The sequence below is a fragment of the Sabethes cyaneus genome, chromosome 3, assembly GCF_943734655.1.
Source record: "Sabethes cyaneus chromosome 3, idSabCyanKW18_F2, whole genome shotgun sequence".
NCBI lineage: Eukaryota > Metazoa > Arthropoda > Insecta > Diptera > Culicidae > Sabethes > Sabethes cyaneus.
This window is the reverse complement of record NC_071355.1, coordinates 183,287,812-183,306,759: the sequence shown is the minus strand read 5'-3', so window position 1 is coordinate 183,306,759 and position 18,948 is coordinate 183,287,812. Positions and strand designations below refer to the sequence as shown.

The 18,948-nt window shown below is 40.1% G+C and overlaps 1 protein-coding gene across 2 annotated transcripts in view; it reads left to right on the top strand.

Moving 5' to 3' along the window:
• The window catches only part of LOC128741489 (histone demethylase UTY), a 157,933-nt gene that overhangs the window by 43,402 nt on the left and 95,583 nt on the right, over positions 1-18,948 (top strand). The window contains exon 1 of one of the 2 annotated variants that reach the window (XM_053837347.1): positions 17,184-18,356. The exons of the other annotated variant lie outside the window; for it this stretch is intronic. The gene's annotated coding sequence lies outside the window, so the exon portion shown is untranslated. Of the gene's footprint in view, positions 1-17,183; positions 18,357-18,948 lie in introns of those variants that run through there. 2 annotated transcript variants of the gene reach the window in all.

Below are 18,948 nucleotides of genomic sequence, written 5' to 3'. Positions count from 1 at the left end.
GCAGGTCTACTTTTCTATGACGCAATTACTCATGTAATCGACGAGCTTGTTTAAATAAAAAAATCGTAAAACTGTCAACAATCATCAGCCGTGGTGAAACACTGAACTAAAACAGTCTAGAAAGGAGTCTAAAAAACCTCGCGAGGGCTGCTGTTTCGATCATAGATCCAGCCAAAATAAACAGATTCATTGTGATGCACAACGTGATGTAATAAAAAGATTCATAAAACCAACGCCGTTTTTTGTCGAGAAAATTATGCATTTTAACAATCTCCGGACAAACTAACACGAAGAAATCCGAAATATACGATTGTATCTTATCATTTTCCTGTATCATCTGATGTTCCTCAAGGCAGCATTCGAGGAACATTATTTTTGTGAACACATTGATTCTGGAAATGTTATTTGCTGATGATTTAAAACTAACTGTTTTAACATCTCTCACTTGGGATGCCTTAGAATGGGACATAAAGCTCCTCAGAGCTCATTTACATTTGGTTGGGTACCATATTTGTAATTTGGGATTGAACTCAATATAATAAAAAAAATCGTTCTCAAACTATTACGTTTTGAGAGCTTGGCAATTGCTTGCCCGGTTTTGAAAGGTTCCTTAGTGATGCATTAGCTACTGAAAATTCAATCGTAACTGAAATAAAAAATGGTAAAAAGGGATATACTTTACAGTCATGGTCCCATCGCCTAAATTAATCGTTTACTCTGATAATTTTGTACGGAGAGTGAGTAGATGTGTAGACAAGAATTTTTGTTTTATTTAATTCTACACTATGGGATTTTGCCGCATGGAAAATGTGTTAGCAGTGCACTGCGAGCCGTACTAAAATGTTCTGCTCCGTTCATAGCTAACACGTTCTCGTTTTCAGAGTATTTCACCGACTCGCTATTGAAATGAATATGACACCGCACTTTGGAGCCAATTTACTGTGCGGTGCTATATGCTTTCGGACTGCACCGTGCAATACCGTGCGCATTCATTTGTCAAAGGCACACATTGGCTTTCCTAAATATACAGACTGCCTTGTTACCGTATCGCACCGATTACCAAGTTTATGGCCGATACGGTACCAGCCTTTTGGACCGTACCGAGCTATAGCACGGATCTGGAGCACAAAGCCTGATTACCGAACCAGACCTTGATCGCACTGTGCTCATCAGTGCCGAGCCGAAGGTCAAAGCACCGCGTTCGGATTCTTTCTTTCTCAGGTCAGTAAACAGCACCGACATTGCGTTCAATTATCAAAAGCACGTGGTGCGGAGCATACACTCAAAAAAATCGGCACGTCAAGCTTACGTGAAAACATAGGTAATTCTCATCCATCATGTAACATTCACGTGAATTATTGGTAACTCGCACTCATACTTATCAGTTTACGTGCGATCCCTGTAAATGTTATCAACTTTCCCATTAACTAGTCCATGAAGTTCATGTCAGTTGCTATACAGAAGTTTACATGATTTTTCACGTGGATGCGACGTGTTGATTTTTTAGAGTGTACATGAATCGTCAGTAGGAACCGTATCGCTACAAGCGGTGCTGAGAACAAGTTCGGCGGCGAAATTTACAATCCTATTTCCAGAAAGCAAAATAGTGCCTGATTTATGAATTTATAAGCCACAATTTGTTTTAAAAAGAAGAAACAAAAACGTTCATGGTAGGTACTGTAAAACTGTGTCGAACCAATTCCTGGAATGCCCCGTTCGATTTGCAGAGTTCCCCAGAAGACTGGAAAATAACAAAGAGTTTGACAAAAAATCTTCAGTTGCGAACAGCAAGGTGATACTCTCGTAATTGCTAATAGGGTACGGGAGGGTATTTCCAGCACGCTACTAAATTCGGCATACATTACTTTGTTTTGCTGCGCTTTCCCAAGTAAAAACTTTGCCGCCATATAACAATATTGAAACGAATGCAGCACTCATAAGCTTTAATGTGTTGTAACTATTTTCATAAAAATGTAATTTGCTAAATTTTATTCAATAAACATCAAAACCACTGTTTTTCTACTGGCACGTAATCAGGCTGAAAAAACCATCAGCAATCGCTTACGCGTATCCGCTCTTGATGATGGTTTGGAAAACACACAATTATGATCACGTGATCAACTAATCACGTTTATTTATTCTAGCTACTAAACAGCTGTGAATATGATGTCTCAGAACAATTCTACTTCTTTTCATCACAGAAGAACATAAAAATTCCCTTCTGATATGAAAATATAAATCAATTTTCGTTCACTAGCAATCTGTAGCATTTTGCTTTCAATTTCAGCATATGGTGCTTTATTTACACTACTACCAAGATGTGATGCAGTTGCCCTCGAAACTCTTCTATCGTGTTGACATAGCTAGTATTTGAGTGACAACCACTTGCTTCTGGTGCTAATATATATGTACGATTCAATGATACACTAGCGCCAGCAGCAAGCTGTTGTCACTGCGAAACTAGTTATCTTCAATGAGCCGGTATCTAGGCAAAACCGACACGTTATCCATCGGTTTCTCTTTTGATCTGCTTTTTAAAAGCATCTAATCCCTGTGCAGGCTATTTCGGCGGGTCGGATTTCAAAACACAGACACCACTATAGAAAATGGGCCCAATTTAGCCGCAGCGGCTTCATCATTTCTCGCGACTATAACTTAAATTTAGTAGCGTTACATTAAGACCAAAATACAGGCCGCTATTCAGTAAATATTATTCTATCAACTGGTATAAAAATCTTGTCTCGAATGAATATAGTTTCAATGTAATTCCTGAATATTGTTTAGGCTACCGCTTAATGGGATGAAAATACCCTCCCGTACTCTACCGTGAACTAGGAAATTTATCAAAAGCAGTGTCTTCAGGAGAGGTGATGTTGTTTGCCTCTGTTGGCAAGTTGTCACTATGTTGGACCAAACAGTGGTACAAATACAATGGAGTCACTGTGATTTTCGAGGATTGGAATCCGCACAATATCCCAGTCAAGGCCGATTGAGGAATACTGATCGATTGTACAAATTGGTCAATCAAACCAAAGTAGGGAAAGGGAGGGTATTTTCGGCCCATTAAGCGAATGCATCTATTTTTTGGCCTATGGCCTAGTTCTAGTGGAAGAATAGGTGATTTTGACGTTCTTTTAATAAAAAACAGTAGATTACTTACAGTCTTGAGAAAATAGTTATACCATATTAAAATTGTCTGTCGGCAAAGTATTTTTATTAGCGAGAGAAAAGGAAAATAGGCTGAATTTAGAAACAGGCCGAAAATACCCTCCCGTACCCTAAGAAGGTGGAACTGCATACGACGAGAAAGAGTTGAAATGAAAACAGAATTTAGCTTTTAAACAAGTCGGAAAGGGAACGAAGAGCCTGAACTGTGTGTGGATTTGATGGTAGCGCTGAAAAGAGTTGTTCTGATTTTTTGGTATCGATGCTTGCAATTTTAGCGTTTACTTAGGGTCCGGGAGGTTATTTCTAGCATGCTGCTCAATTCAGCCTATTTGCTTTTTCTTTCACCAATAAAAATACTTTGCCGACATACAATTTTAATATGTTATTACTATTTTCGCAAGAATGTAAGTAATCTACAATTTTCTAATAAAAGAACGTCGAAACCACCTGTTCTTGCACTAGATCTAGGCCATAGGCTTAATGGGCTGAAAATACCCTTCCGTGCCCTACTTGTCTTTTACTAACTGAGTCGGTTTGCAAGCAAGCTTCGTCGTCTTTTGTTCCTCTTTTATCTTCGAGGGACAACAGAGATGTAACAGGACTTGTAGCTTGGATGAACTTCGGGAATGTGTCTGTTTAAATTTTGCCACTGTTTATTATTAAAAAAACTTTGCTCTCATGATGGAAATAAAATATGGAGGTATTTGGCAAAGACCAAAGTACGCCCCCTTTATCTTATGCCCATGCGTTTCGGTCTGTGCGTATGTATAAATTGTATCAAATTAAATTGTCAATAGGCTTGGCTATTTAAGCGAAGCATACATTAATCTTTGCACGTCACAACAATGAACCAGAAATAGTACAGAAACATGCAAGTTTATTTGCATGTTCCTGAAAATTTCAATCACTCACTGGATAACTTCAGTTTTTACATTTTTTTTGTATTATTTTAATTATGGTCGTGTAGACGCGGTACTAGTTATGATATTTTATAGATGAGACGTCACTGATTTCCTATACAAATAAACAATGCAATGAGAACGTGGGCGGTCCATTTAGCATATGGATTTGGCGTAATGCTTTTTGGCATAAAAATCATTGACATAACCATTTTTACCAACGAAACCATTTGATATAAAGGCATAACGACCATTTACCATAACTCCTCAAAAATTATTTAATGACATTTCCTAGATGATTCAGGGCGTGACGGGCATGCGAGTGCTGCTGACGACCCACCCTCGGCCACTGCGAGAGGTGGGTTGGGGATATGTCCCCTGCAGAGATCACATCTGTCTAGGTTTATTCGTTCTCCTAGGTCAACCGACTCTACTTAGTTTTTCCCAGTACTCGTATTGACTCAATCTACGTGCAAACCGAGTCGATCGGGTCTCTAGTAAGCTAATAGGGTTTTTCTGAAACGGTGGTTCTACAATTGATGAAGGGACGGTAGGGGAAAGTAATAAAGAGTTTTTGAAAGGATGGGAAAGAGTGCGTAATTTTTGCGTAAGTGTCATATTTTCTGCTATGTAACAAGCGATAAGCTGTGAAAGTAAATTAGTCAAATCTTCTCGGAGCAAGAGACAGTGAATCGACGCCGCTAATTTACGTGCCTGTTGCCATTCATGTTAAAAGAGAAGGACATTCAAATGGCACGTCATATTTGCGATGACCGTGCTTTGGCTTTAATGTTATTTGTAGCCAATGGTCCTTTTAAAGGCCACAAGCGAGTTAAAGTAAGATTATTGAAACATGTCAAGCTACGTGTAATTTGCCACCATTGCATTCAATGAAAAATTGAAACTGAATATTTCGCTTTTCTCTTTTAAACATTGGCACTCACAGACTCTTATGAACATACATATGACAGATATGCAGTTTACATTAGTCTTTGATCTAATAATCTGATATAGTCCTACGTCACCCTTTCGTACAACCCTTAGGGCTGTATACCTTGTAGTTTTATGCTTAACATTCATTATGCCTAACGCCCCTATGCCTAACTTCCGTATGCCCATCGTCTGTGTGCCTAATTACCTAATTTCATTTTTTTTCTCGTGATTTAAGGTTTTAAGGAGATTTTTAAAAATTATTGTACTATTTGGGTTGGAGGGATCCAGAATTTATCATAATTTACTCCACTTTAATGGAATTTTTTTCGGTTTTCACGAACATCGTTAATTTAAAATATTCATAACTCTTCGGCGAAGAGTCTTTACATTTGGAGTTCTTCATCATTGAGGAAGGTTTTATGGCAAACTTTTATCAAATATTTTTTTCTGCAATTTTTTAGTTTTGCTTACATTTTAAATAGCGGAAAACTTATGAACTTTTGAAATAAGCAATGTTCATGAAAAAAATCTATTAGAGTTTTGCGGGCAAATTTAGTGACCTCGAATATTTCAAATATTGTTTTCGTTCCATAAGAAGTTACGATATTGTAGGTAAGCAAACGACGATCTCCAAGTGCGTTGAAAATCAAGATAATTCTTTTTAGAACTACCATGAAGTTTATACCAAGTTCCCAAGGGGGTAAGATCATTGCATCTACGACTGTAGTTGTACGGCAAACCTGCCCTCGTGTTCTTAATTTAAACTTTTGTTAACAACTTTGCCGAAGACAGTTATTAGAATCATCAAGAATTTTTCTTCGAGTTGGGTACAAATTTGTCGAAATTGCTTTGTTTTTCAATTTTACCGGAGTCGAAGATGCTTGTTTGAAAAAAATAGTTTTCTTTCGTTATTTGCCTGTTGAGACAAAAGTTTGATTTTCAAAGAAACAAATAACCTGCAGTAAAACTAAAAAATAAACAAACAATACCAGTAATATTCTTGCTAGTTTCAATTTGGAGTGCAAGCTGATTTCGCAATTGTTTTTCCGCTGCTTTTTCAACTTGTCAGTTTTTCTTGTGTTTTATTGCATTACACGTTGCGCTGACACGGCACATCCGTGGCCCCATCGCATCGTAGCGCCGGCCGTGCCCGTTAGACGTAAACAACGCGACAAGACAAAGGTTCCACGGGTTTATGAATAATGAAGACTCATTTTCCTATGTATCTGTCAGGAGCACTCACTCCGTCCGGCGGAATTTCGTTAGCACCAACGAAACGACGACGGCGCGAATTCCTGGATGTGTAGTTAGTTGCTTCCAGTTGTGTGGTATACGCTAAAAATATGTATTTCCCTCCCCATCGGTTTTACTCACTTACAGCAAGCATCGAGTCAAACTGCTGCTGATGGCGCGCTAGAGGAAAACTCCAGGTTTTCTTTTTAATGTGAAAGTTTGTTGTCTGCGCTGTTGTTACTTTATTCGTACGCAGTTCGTTTACATTACTCTTAACCGGTACACATAAATATACAGTGTACCGAAAAAAAAACAATCTTCCCAATCCGGTGTCGCCGGACAGGCAACGAACTCCCGACAATAAACGATGGAAGAAAAGGTTCCACTATTCCATGTGCCCGGGAATTGCTGCTGGCTGGTGAGTGGTGGGAGACACGTGATACAACACGATGCGGCCTGACTGGAGAAATAAATACTTTTTCACTTATGTGTTTTCCCGAGCGTCCGCATTTTCACTCCTCTCTATCACCTTCTGAGAAGTTACCGCTGCTGCCATCAGCAGTTAGTTCCTACAACTTCCTATTTTCTGTTGGCGTGTTTTTCGGTCTCATCCGTTTTCATTTGAACGATGGATGGAAACACGTGCGATGTCGTTTTCAACTTTTTTTTAAATGTAACTTCAATTGCACCAGATCAACACAAGTACTGTTGTAGTTAGTTCATGAATCCTTGATAGTTTTCTGTTAATCGCTTGTTACTAATCCCCAGTCGATGAACTAAGTTGGAAGCCGACGGCTAGAGCTTATCATTGTTCAACTTACCAACACCATTCACGGGAGGGTTAGTAACCTCGCACGAAACTTTTAACATTTCCTCCTGGTCAGGATGTCTAATCAAGGACTAAACTGCAACCGTTTCCGTGATACGAAGGCATACGGGGAAGGCAATAATCCGCGAGCTGTCACTGGTTTGTGCCATCCACCCCACCGCAGCCGCAGCTGGATACCCGTATCTTGTGTCGTCGTACCGTCGTCGTCGTCGCTGAACCGAACCGAAGCACATTATCACTCCTCGATTCTCTTTTGCTCCATGCTGCTAGCGCCATAGCGTGTCCTTTTCGCGCCGCGTAGCTGTGGCACACGAACATGTGTGTGCTGTAGAAGGAAAATAGATCCTATGTATTAACAAATTGTTGTGGTGCTTCCAGTATTGCTTTTCATCCTGGAGGATGAGAAATGAAATTTTCTCTTTCTTCCATTGTAAATGTTTACTCGACCGAAGCCAGTGTTGCTGGACCGGACGCGTGTTTAAAAAGTAATAATAAAATGTAAGTTTGCGCATTTTTTTAAAGCTAAACTTTTTTCATGCTATGCCTACATGATTGACATACCCACTAGGTTATATACTCAAAAATACATTTTGTGTTATAGTTTACAATCTTTAAATTTGTTTATGAATATATTTCAAAGACCGCTTTAAACTTTGCATAGCAAATAATTGGATGAACTAATTGAAAGTTTCTTTTCTGAAGGTTCCATTGAGACTTTCGTTTCTATCTCGTTCGATGTTGGGTTCAAATTCGGTTATAATTGGCTTCAATTATAGCTTGGTTCGATCCGCGGATACTCCAGTTAGGGTAAAGAGGATCGTTATACAAACTTAATAAGCGTTGCTTCGATGATCCTGCTTTACCCAATTTTCCGCTCTTTCCCCTTCACGTCCTACCAAAACCATTGTTTCATTACTTTTTTCTACCCTTCCCTCCGTCTGTTTTAAAGACTACTGTTATAAAAAATTAAAATATCTAATTCAGATATTTGACATACAATGTGGTTCCTTTGGAATATTTTGTAGTTTGACACCCAAGTTGAAAATCCAACATTGTCATATTCAAAACTTGCGAAGTAATCGTTGGATTTGGTCAAGTCTACCGTAAGCAGTGTTTTCAAACGTTTTCTTAAACAAAAAACTATCAAAACTCTTCGAGCTCGTTGTGATCGTGTCAATTTCCTCGTTCGTTCAGCAGTACATGGCTGATGAGCAATATGGATTCATGCCCAAGCGTTCAACGTCCACCAATCTACTAGCACTCACTTCCTACATAATAGACAGCTTCGACGACCGTTCTCAGACAGTTGTTTTCTACACGGACTGCTTTTGCATAAGGCTGACTCTCGGCAGAACTCAATAAAAATAGTAAGAAACCACTAGCAACGGTACTTCATTGGATTATTTCAAGGATCTGGGAGGAGCTACTACCGGAGGAGTGGATGGAAGGTATGATTTATCCCATCTATAAAAGGCGTGATTGGTTCGATTGCTGTAATTACCGCGGCATTACGCTGATCAATCCCGCCTGCGTCGTCTATTTCCAAAGGTAAAAAATGTCGTAACGGAATACCAGACGTGCCTCATGGCGACTCGTGCTACTACAGATCAATTTTCCACACTCTGATAAATCCTCCAGAAATGTCGGGAGTACAACGTACATACGCATCATATCTTCGTGAATTATATGGCGGCGTACGATACAGTTGAGCGTGATGAGCTATGGATGCACGAGAAGCACGAGAACGATTGGCAAGGGGATGGACTACCCTGCAACGTATGTTAATTGTTATTTATTTATCTTTTCCATCCAGGCTTTAATGAACTTAATTAAAAAATTTGATTGAAATTAAAAAACGGGACATCTTTTAAGACTATTGATAATAAAATTGCTTGCTGGTTAACCAATTGCTGAACTCGAACAATTCTTCGGCCACGCTCAAAGTCGGAATCATTGATGTGAACGGCTCTTTTAGCCCAAAGGAGGATGAAAGTTGTGCTGTAGTAACGCCGCTGATTTCGTCGATCTTTTCTAAAATTCAATGACGATAGTGGTATCAAGTTCTCTATCGAGTAATTTTGCTACGAAGGTTAGTTTTTGAATCTTGCATTGAGTTTTAAGCGTATCAAAGTTCAATAACCGGCAGTGATCGCCAGATCGGCGAGCAGATTTACTTGATCGTTCCATGGTAGGTTTCTGAGAGCGAGACAAATAAATCGTTTTTGTACACGTTCTAGGCGTAGAGCTCAAGATAGATAATAAGGATACCACATCAACCAATCATTTTGGAGGATTGGTCGAACTAGTGCACAGTACAGTGATTTAAGGCAGTAAGGCTCCGTAAAGTCTCTAGAGAGCTTAGAAATCAATCATAGTTACCGATTAGCTTTCGCAACTATCACAGATCGATGCAGATCGAATGACAATTTTTGATCCAAAAGTCCAGATCGTTCACCTAGTCTGCCCTCTGTAGTATAACACTATCGATTCTACAGGTGAATATAATGGGGAAACGATTGCGGTTGTAGGGTATGTTGCTGCGTCGTCGTAATTGCCTATTCCCGTCCTATCTAACACAAATTATTAAAAATATCAGCATTTTTATGACACACTACGCAAAACTAGTTATTCCCCAATATTTTAGTTTGTTGTCTATCATACGCGATCAAACAAAGTGAGCTGAGATCTATTTAAATGCTTTTTATCATTCAAGAAGTCCTACCAGCCAAATTTCCTACGTTTTTTCGTGCGACGAAGAAGAAAATGTCGACTAATCGTTTTAAATTCCGTCATTCATAAATGAAAATAACTCACGCAAGGCATTGGCGTTATTCTATCTACAGCCAGGAAAGCTTGCAGAAATTTTGCAGAATAACATTTGTCATGCTGTCCTACACAAATACATGCGCGTCAGCTTCGTAAATATTGTAGAAATTTTTAGTTCGGACGATGAAAAATTTTGATGGATGGATTTTAAAACGGTACGACGAATTTAAGAAATAAAGTTAGTTGCGTAATTTCAATAATATGCATTAATAATCGCTTTTCAGTGATTTCAAAGTTCACGGATCGGAAGGTAAGTGTGTTTGAGTCAAATCAGCACAAGAACTTTTGGAGTATTCATTAAATCCATCCGACAAATGATGAAAATTAGAATGGCTTTACTCACTACGACGGCAATTAGAAATAAACCCTACGTCATGACGATACATTTTGGAACACTGGTAAGTCGACATTGTCTGCACCAGTCAACGAAGTTATCCAGAAGTTCTTGTAGGAGCGTGCAATCATCAGGTGAACGAACTTCATAAAACATTATCAAATCATCCGCATATGCTAACTTGCAATCTAAGCCAAACATAAGCACTATGTCTTGATATTTTTCGGTGAATAAATAACTCGTTTATGCTTTATGTGTCACGCGTTTCAGCCTACTGTGTTTATTTCAGCCATCTTCGGACGTCTATCGGAAGTAGAATTACAACGTTCACAGTGTTAGGACGTTCTTTTTGTAATTGAAAATTATGACTGTAACTTTTTAAATTAGTACAATGTTTTTCATATAGAATACTACTCAACCTCGAAATATTTTGCTTGTAGTGACTATTTTTATAAAATTTGTAATTCTACTTCCGATACGCGTCCGAAGATGGCTGAAATAAACACAGTAGGCTGAAATGCGTAACGCATAAAGCATAAACGAGTTATTTATTCACCGAAAAATATCAAGAAAATCCTCAATTATAATCGCACGATTCAAACAACGGGAATAAGCACTATGTCGTTGATATAGAGAATAAATAGTAGCGGGCCGCGTTGCTACCCTGTGGTACACCGGATGGCTTAACGAATGGTTTCGATGTGTGTGAATCCATTCGTACACGAAGTACCACACGACCAGATAAGATCGCAGCCTACGGGTATAGGGCCTACGGGACCCCTCTCCCCACTAAGAGGGGGTGATCCCATACAAATCTATACCTATAAAAATTGATTTCTGTCTGTCTGCCCGTATGCTCCTTATAGAATTGAAAATTACTGAACCGATCGGCGTGAGAAGTTGCATATAGGGGTTTTTGGGGCCAGGGAAGGTTCTTATGATGGTTAAAGACCCCTCCTCCCACTAAGAAGGGGGGCTCCCAAACAAATGAAACACAAATTTCTGCATAACTCGAGAACTAATTAAGCAAATGGAACAAAATTTGACATGTGGGTGTTTTTGGAGACTAGAATTTTTTCTATGGTTAATTGAGACCCCTCCCCTCTTTAGAAGGGGAATTATGACCCCTCTCCTCTTTAAGAGGAGGGGGCTTCCATACAAATGAAATACAAATTTTCTCATAAGTCGAGAACTAATCAAGCAAATGGAACCAAATTTGGCATGTGAAGGTTTTTGGAAGCAAGAATTTTTTCTATGGTGAATTGGGACCCCTCCCCGCTTTAGAAGGGGTATTATGACCCCTTTCCCCTTTACGATGGGAGGGGGGGCTCCTATACAAATGAAATATAAATTTCCTCATAACTCGAGAACTAATTAATCAATTTGACATGTGAGGGGTTTTGTAGGAATTTTTTTATGATGGTTTGAGACCCCTCACCCCTGTGGTAGGGGGATAAGGACAAATAAAGCAGACATTTTTGCGTAACTCAAAAACTAATCGAACTCGAGAAATTTTAGACTCTTTAATAAAACATTAGTCAATAACAAGACCACCAAAAACTATCAATAGTAACATTAGATAACAGGGGGGCTCCGTAGTCGCAAGGTTACCGAGTCTGCTTTGACAAGCGAGTGATCGTGGGTTCGAATCTTAGTAGAATCAAGCCATTCGATGTCAAGTGACTTTAGCATGGGTTTATTCTCAGGCCCCCCCCACCTCATTTACTTTTCCTTCATGCTGAATTCTAAATTTACCCACTCTTCACAGGGCAAAAGTCCCTCCTATAGTTAAGTGTACTGGTCAGAGGAACGAATGAGTCCCCGGACGGCTATAATATGGGATAGTACTGGCAGTGAAGAATAAGTGGGTAAAGTAGATCAAGCTTTGAAGGAAGGGTAAAACCCAATACACACAAGCACGCATAACATTTTATAAGCATATCGCTCATTCAATTGCGATTATAGCAAAAAGAAATGCATACAGAATAAATGCAGGTCATACAGCAAACACCCGGGCGATATCACAATAGATCAACTATACTGGTCGCAGTGATGAGTCCAAACAGGAAAAAAACATTAGATAATTCGGTGCAGCCCCCGTAGAGATCATCTCTATCTAGGTTTATTTATTTTCGTAGATATGCTGACCTCCATTACTTTCTTTCAGTTGGGTTACCCCTGCGACATGGTACTTTCTACGGAAAGATTTCCCGTGAAATGGTACATCCCGCGTAAGGTTTTTCGCGAAATGGTATTCTGCGAAACTCTATATTCCGCGTTATGGTCAACCGAGAATTGGTGTTCCGCAAAATGGTATTCGGCGAAATGGTTTGTAATGATGGCGAATATTTAAATGCTATCCGCTTTATTTTATCAGGCTAAGCAATGGGGGGAGTTGTTTTCTACTTTACTGTGAGGAAATTTTGTATTTTAAACCCCCCATGAACTCCTCAGAAACTTGCAAAACTCGAGATTGTGACAAAGGTCATCCGAGATTCACGATTTATGTACAACACGGTTTAATTTGCGATTTACGATTTATGTACAACACGGTTTAATTTGTGGCAATACGAAGTTAGTCGGGTCAGCTTGTAAATCATAAACCAAACAGTAGTTTGGCTAAAGCATCGATAGGGGGGCTCCGTAGCCGCAAGGTTACCGAGTCTGCTTTGACAAGCGAGTGGTCGTGGGTTCGAATCTTAGTAGAATCAAGCCATTCGATGTCAAGTGACTTTAGCATGGGTTTATTCTCAGGCCCCTCCATTTTACCCTTCCTTCGTGCTGAATTCTATATTTACCCTCTGAAGCCTCTTGACAGTGCAAATGTCCCTCCTATAGTTAAGTGTACTGGTCAGAGGTACGAATGAGTCCTCGCCAGGGACGGCTATAATATGGGATAGTGCTGGCAGCGAGGAATAAGTGGGTAAAGTAGATTAAGCTTTGAAGGAAGGGTAAACCCCAATACACGCAAGCACGCATAAAATTTAATAAGCATATCGCTCACTCAATAGCGATTATAGCAAAAAGAAATGCAGTGCAGGTCATACAGCAAACACCCGGGCGATATTACAATAGATCAACTATACTGGTCGCAGTAATGAGTCCACACATGAAAAAAAAAAAAAGCATCGATACAGCGACAGGATACAGCTGTTGGAATACCATTTGGTCCTGGTAAGGGCTATTAAAGATGTGATCCGGCGAGCAGGTATCGAAACGATAGGAATGATCCTCGGCAAAAGTAGCCTTCGTAGACGATCTCAACACTATTACTAGTAGAAACCTTGGAACGGAGGAGGTCATCTCACCAGACAAAAAAAAAACATATTCTAGAAGGGTTGGAATACAAATCAATCAGAACTCAAAGTCAAAAACCCAAATATATGGCAGGGAGAAGCTCAAGAGTAAACAACTTTCGTCTCCCAAGGAAATTGACTATTGCTGGCGATGAATTCGAAGTGGTTGATGAGTTCATATATTTGGGATCTCTGGTCACTGTCGACAATAATACGAATAACAAGTTGCAACGACGTATTCGAGCTGGAAGTCGGGCTTACTTTTCCCTGCGCAAGACGCTTCGATGTAAAAAACACTAGTCAGACCAGTAGTTCTCTACGGACTTGAGACTAAAACTTTGCTCACGGAAGGCACACGTTCAAGTGCCGTATTTGAACGAAAGGTATTGCGGACTATTTTTGTTGGACTGCAAAACGAAAGTGAAAGTTGGGTAGGCGTATGAACCACGAGCTGCAGGGGCACTGCTTGCCGAGATTCCCGTTGTGCATCTGACGAAAGTCGAGAGACTATGGTAAGCCGGCCACGTCGCAAGGATGTCGGATGACTGTGCAGCGAAAGCTGATCTTTTCAAGAACCCCACCGGCACCAGGAATAGAGTGGCTCAGATGGCTCGACCAGTTTGAAGCCGGCTTGTATGAGACGAGACACCTAAAAAAATTGGCAACGAGTAGCCCAGGACCAAGTATAGTAGAGATAAATTCTCCATACAACACGAGGCACCCGGCTGTATGCTGTTAGAGGTAAACAAGCGCTTTTCAATCAGTTTTGACTGCTTAGCAGCTGCATAATTGTATCACATAAAAATATTACTGGATATTTCCTGAATTTAGATCTCACGACTGTCACGAAATAAAAAAAGATTTTGGACGTGCAGAAGATACTTCGGGAAATTCTTTATAAAACGTTTATTCGTCCGCTTCTCGAAGGCTAATGAATGATTTTGAAATAAACGTCACGTTTATATAAACTTTTGTTGTGCGCTATGCGTACTGTTTCTCCTACAGACGCTACCCAAGTAACAATTTGGTTTTATTACATTCTTATAATTGCATTAAAGACCAAAATTGGTCTTGAAAACCGCAATAATAGTACAGTAAAACTAACATTGTTGCTTGGGGAATAACTCTGTCAGTTCTGAACGATGTTCAATGGTTTGTTTACCAACCGATTCATAAAAGATGTAGCAATTGTATGGTAAAAAGTAAGACGAACCCACAAGCAGAGGCACTTGTGCGCATTCCGAGGATATAAGAGTAGCCTTCCAGCATTAGGATCCTTCTAAGTAATAATCAATTTCGCTGTACCAACTTTAACCCACGTGATGATTTGTTTGTTTTAAATTGAGAAGTGCCATATTTGCTTCAGACCTTAAGGATTCAGGTTGGCAATCCACTCCATCTTCGAGCCTTCCACATATATGATATCAATAATAATACTATTAATAATATGATATTAAGATGAAATGTTGTATATATGGGCAAAAATAGAACAATCTCACCAGTCCTTTGTGTTTCCATAAGTGCTTCCAATAATTAATTTATTTTTTCTTCTGGTATCCATGTGCAGTATTAAAACTCGTTTTGGCCAAAGTTTTCACTATATAGCAGGAGGTGCTTCATAAGCTAAAACGACAAAAAAAAAAAATAAAAAATAACGTATGTTAGACTTACCTATTGGCAAGGCCGTGTGGCTCCGCCGTCTGCCCAAAGGTTTTGAGATCAGACAGCCGGGAACCACCCGGCATCGCATCTCCTAGCTCGGCTACTCAATAGAGCATTACCGGGTATGGCCATGTGGAGGCGCTAGGTAGTGGCTTGGGATGGCCAGAGCTATGTTGGACGCTCATCATTTGCCTTTCCCCATTTCATACCCAGTGAGAATCAACGAAAGTTTTAGGACCAAATTTCCACATGCATTTTCAGTATTATTGCCTTACTTCTCAGCCAAGACAGCAATTAGACACATCACATCCTAGCTACTGTAATGTTGGTTATTTCCATTTACGCAACAAAATGTCGGAATTTCCCCTTTCCAACAGGACGGAGCTATTTTTGTTGCTTAAACCTAGACTAATATGATGTCCTGAAAGTAAACCGGTTTGGGAAAGTGTGCAATTGATCAGCCACAAGTTCTAACAACGTCTCGAGTCACGAAGAGCCATTTGTGTTCCGTGTTTTAAATTATTTAAAGAGTTTCTATTCTTCTACTAGTTCGTAGTTTGTTAATATATCAAACTGTAGCATACAATTCGAACTGGTAATGCGCAAATAGTATCAACATTTAGGGGGAGGAACTGGACCTACATTTGTAATCCTACACCAAGCCTACCTGTTTGTGTCCAAAGACACAGACCCTACTATTTATATTCGATTTTAACTGTAAATCGCTCTATAAAATGCATCCAAATTGTAGAAAAGATCAAAGAAATTTTATGGGTTGTAATTATACTTCTGTTTTACTATTCAGTTTTTTTCAACTTGTACCCACGAATTTCGTAAACGAAGCACAAATTTCCAACGAAAACAATTTTACACACTTGAATTTACATAAGTAGACCAAACCGCCTCTAGCTTTACTGTCTGCGCAAAAGATTAAACGGTAAATCCTTTTATTATGCCATTGGCGAATCGGCACATGTTTCCAATGCAAATGTAGGAGCAAGCAAACGATGATCGCTTGCTGCTGATTTCCTCGACCGACCGTGCAGCGAGCACCGTAGTAGATGGCGGCAGTGTTAAACCACCAACTGGCACCACTTGTCGGGCGGCGGGAGCTTTAACACACTCCCTAGTCGAACTCGACGACGACGACGACGACGACGATGATTTCGGAACAGCTTAAGCTAGCGAGCGCTTCACCTTCCTAGATACACACAGGAGCATAGAAGCATACATAGCAAGCAGCCCAGCAGCAAGATGAAATATGTACATAAAAACAACCATCCCGTGCTATTGTCGAACCCTCCGCCACACTGCTCTGCTGGTGTGTATACCTACCTATGCTATGTTGTGAAAGCCGGGACGAGATCCGCTGGAAACACGAGACTTTGCTTTGGTTTGCTTTCGCTCCTACGTTGTGTGCTATTATTATTGCTATGCTGCCTGATACGTGCCGTTGTTCGTTGTTGGGTGGGTGTCGCATGAGGAGTAGAGTAGCTGGCTGCTGCTGTTGCTGGTTTGTTGGTTGGTTCGATGGTCGGGGTTGTGACGTTGGTGGGTGGTCACTACGGAGGTGGGTTGTGGTGGGTTCCCTAACCCACACGGTTCATCATTACTGGGCACTGTATGGGTGCAGGGCCCGTAGGTGTGTGAGTTGTGTGCATTGATGCCGTAATAAGCCATAATCGTCACTAGTCGTCACTTTAACTGCACTCAGCAAATATGTTGACCGATTTGGTTGTGTGGTTGTATTGTTTTGGGTATGCTACATTGTTGTCGCGCAAGGGATAGGCTGTCGGTGTGTGCGTGTGCGATCGCGTGCGCATACATTTTTTCTTTCTAGGTGAGTGTCTGTGTACGGTTGTATGCTTTATGCTGTGTACAGTAAAGACCCGATTGCTGGTTCAGCGCTATCAAATACCGTTCTCGGGGTTCAGTTTTCGACGGTCGGCCAACGTGGATGGACGGACGGCGTGCGTTCTCTGTCCCCATTTGTGCGAGAGATTCGGATAAGAGACTCTCACTAGCAGCAGTAGCAGTAGCAGCAGCAGCAGCAGCGATTCTAAGATTGGATTGTTCATGTGGTGCGTTTGACGAAGATATTTTTTCTCTGTACAATAGCGAGCCAAACGAGAAAAAGGGAAAAACGGCGAAAAGATATCAGCTTTTCCTTGCAGTTGTTTATCTAAATCTAAGCCAACAGCAGCTAGTGTGTGGTTCAGAATAGCCCGATAGTTTTTCGGCTGTAGCTCTCGCGAGTGGGAAGCAGTGGTGCGCCGGGAAGTTGAAATTCGAAGGGGGACGATGGTGAAGCATTAGTGAAAATCATGAGAAATCGAGAGAAGCATAGAGCATAGCTTGCAGTGAATGTCGTGTGATGAAGAGGAAAAAGGAGAAAAGCGATGAAATCTTAGTGTTCTTTAGGTTGTTACATATTTGTTAATGTGCTGAATAGGAGATTTTTGGCTCTTGTACACTGCCTAGCGACAATTCTCATAACAGGTAACCAGCAAAGTGTGTTCATTGAGTAAATAAGTTAAACCCAAATTTGGACGGCGAAATAGCAGCTTCGACGAGGAAAATATTTCTGATAGCCAAGTAAATGCTCCAAGTAAAATAGAATAGAAATTTTCGAGTATTATTGATTGCGAATGTTGTTCAACTACACTGCCATTTCTAACCAACGTGAGAGTGTATGTGTGTGTGTGAGAATACAGTTCTTGTGTGTCTTCTAAAAGTGAAGTCGTGTTTGTTCTACACGGCGGCCATCCATCGCATTGGTACAGCTTGCCAGCTAGCCTGCCATCGCTAGAAGCATCAGACTCACCGTCATACAGCGAAACCGAGAATCATCGGAGAATGGAATAAAAGTGCATGTGCTTGAAAGAGAAAAGGAGAGTGACCCGAGCCCAGGGTTGTACCGGAAGTTGTTGAGAATCGCGCATCGAGGAGGAAGTTTCACAGAGATGATTTGTTTCCTTGTGTGTGGATAGAAAAAAAAAGTGTTGATACTTACTGCCAATAAGCAACCGTATCTCTAGAAGCCGATTTTTTTTTAGTGAAACCAATAGTGAGAACTAATTCAAAGCTGCCATTTAATGTTACGAATCGAACACTAGTTTTTAACCGAGAAGGGATTTAGCCAAACTTCCGAGCTTCATTTCAACGAATCTGTTAAGGTATGTCTCAATGTTTTTGACACCTGAGTCTATGGTTGTTTTGCTTTTATCTGCTGATTGGAGTTCTTAATTTTTCATGAGATTTACATAATGGGTGATACTGTTAGCTAATTGAGCCAACATTATAATTAGAAATGTTATATTCTTATTGCTATAATACTCCTTTGATGCGTTTTTTTGTTAGACGAAGGAATTGATCGAAGAAAGTAGTGGAACAAGGTACGCTTATTGTGTTCGTAGTTAGTTGTATTTTGCTAAGCTAGGAGATCGCCGAGTTAGGAACGGGTTTGAACCGAGCTGATTATTACTGGATCTAAACCTATATGATTCGCGGATCTTGTGTAACGCTTCAACGTTCAACTACTTCAACGCTTCAAAATTGGCAGAATACAATCTCTATGACTGCTAAAACTGGTTCACACTCAGTCATTACTGGCTTTATTTTTGTTTTTGCTTTCTATTTGGTTTATTTGTTTAAGCAGCCAATAGGAAGTTTTTTTTAATGTTCTGACAAGATGTGTCTTCTAGTTACATGGGTTTTGTTTTTTAACATAGGGAATACTCCCCTAATCTGTATATTCAAGTATATCAG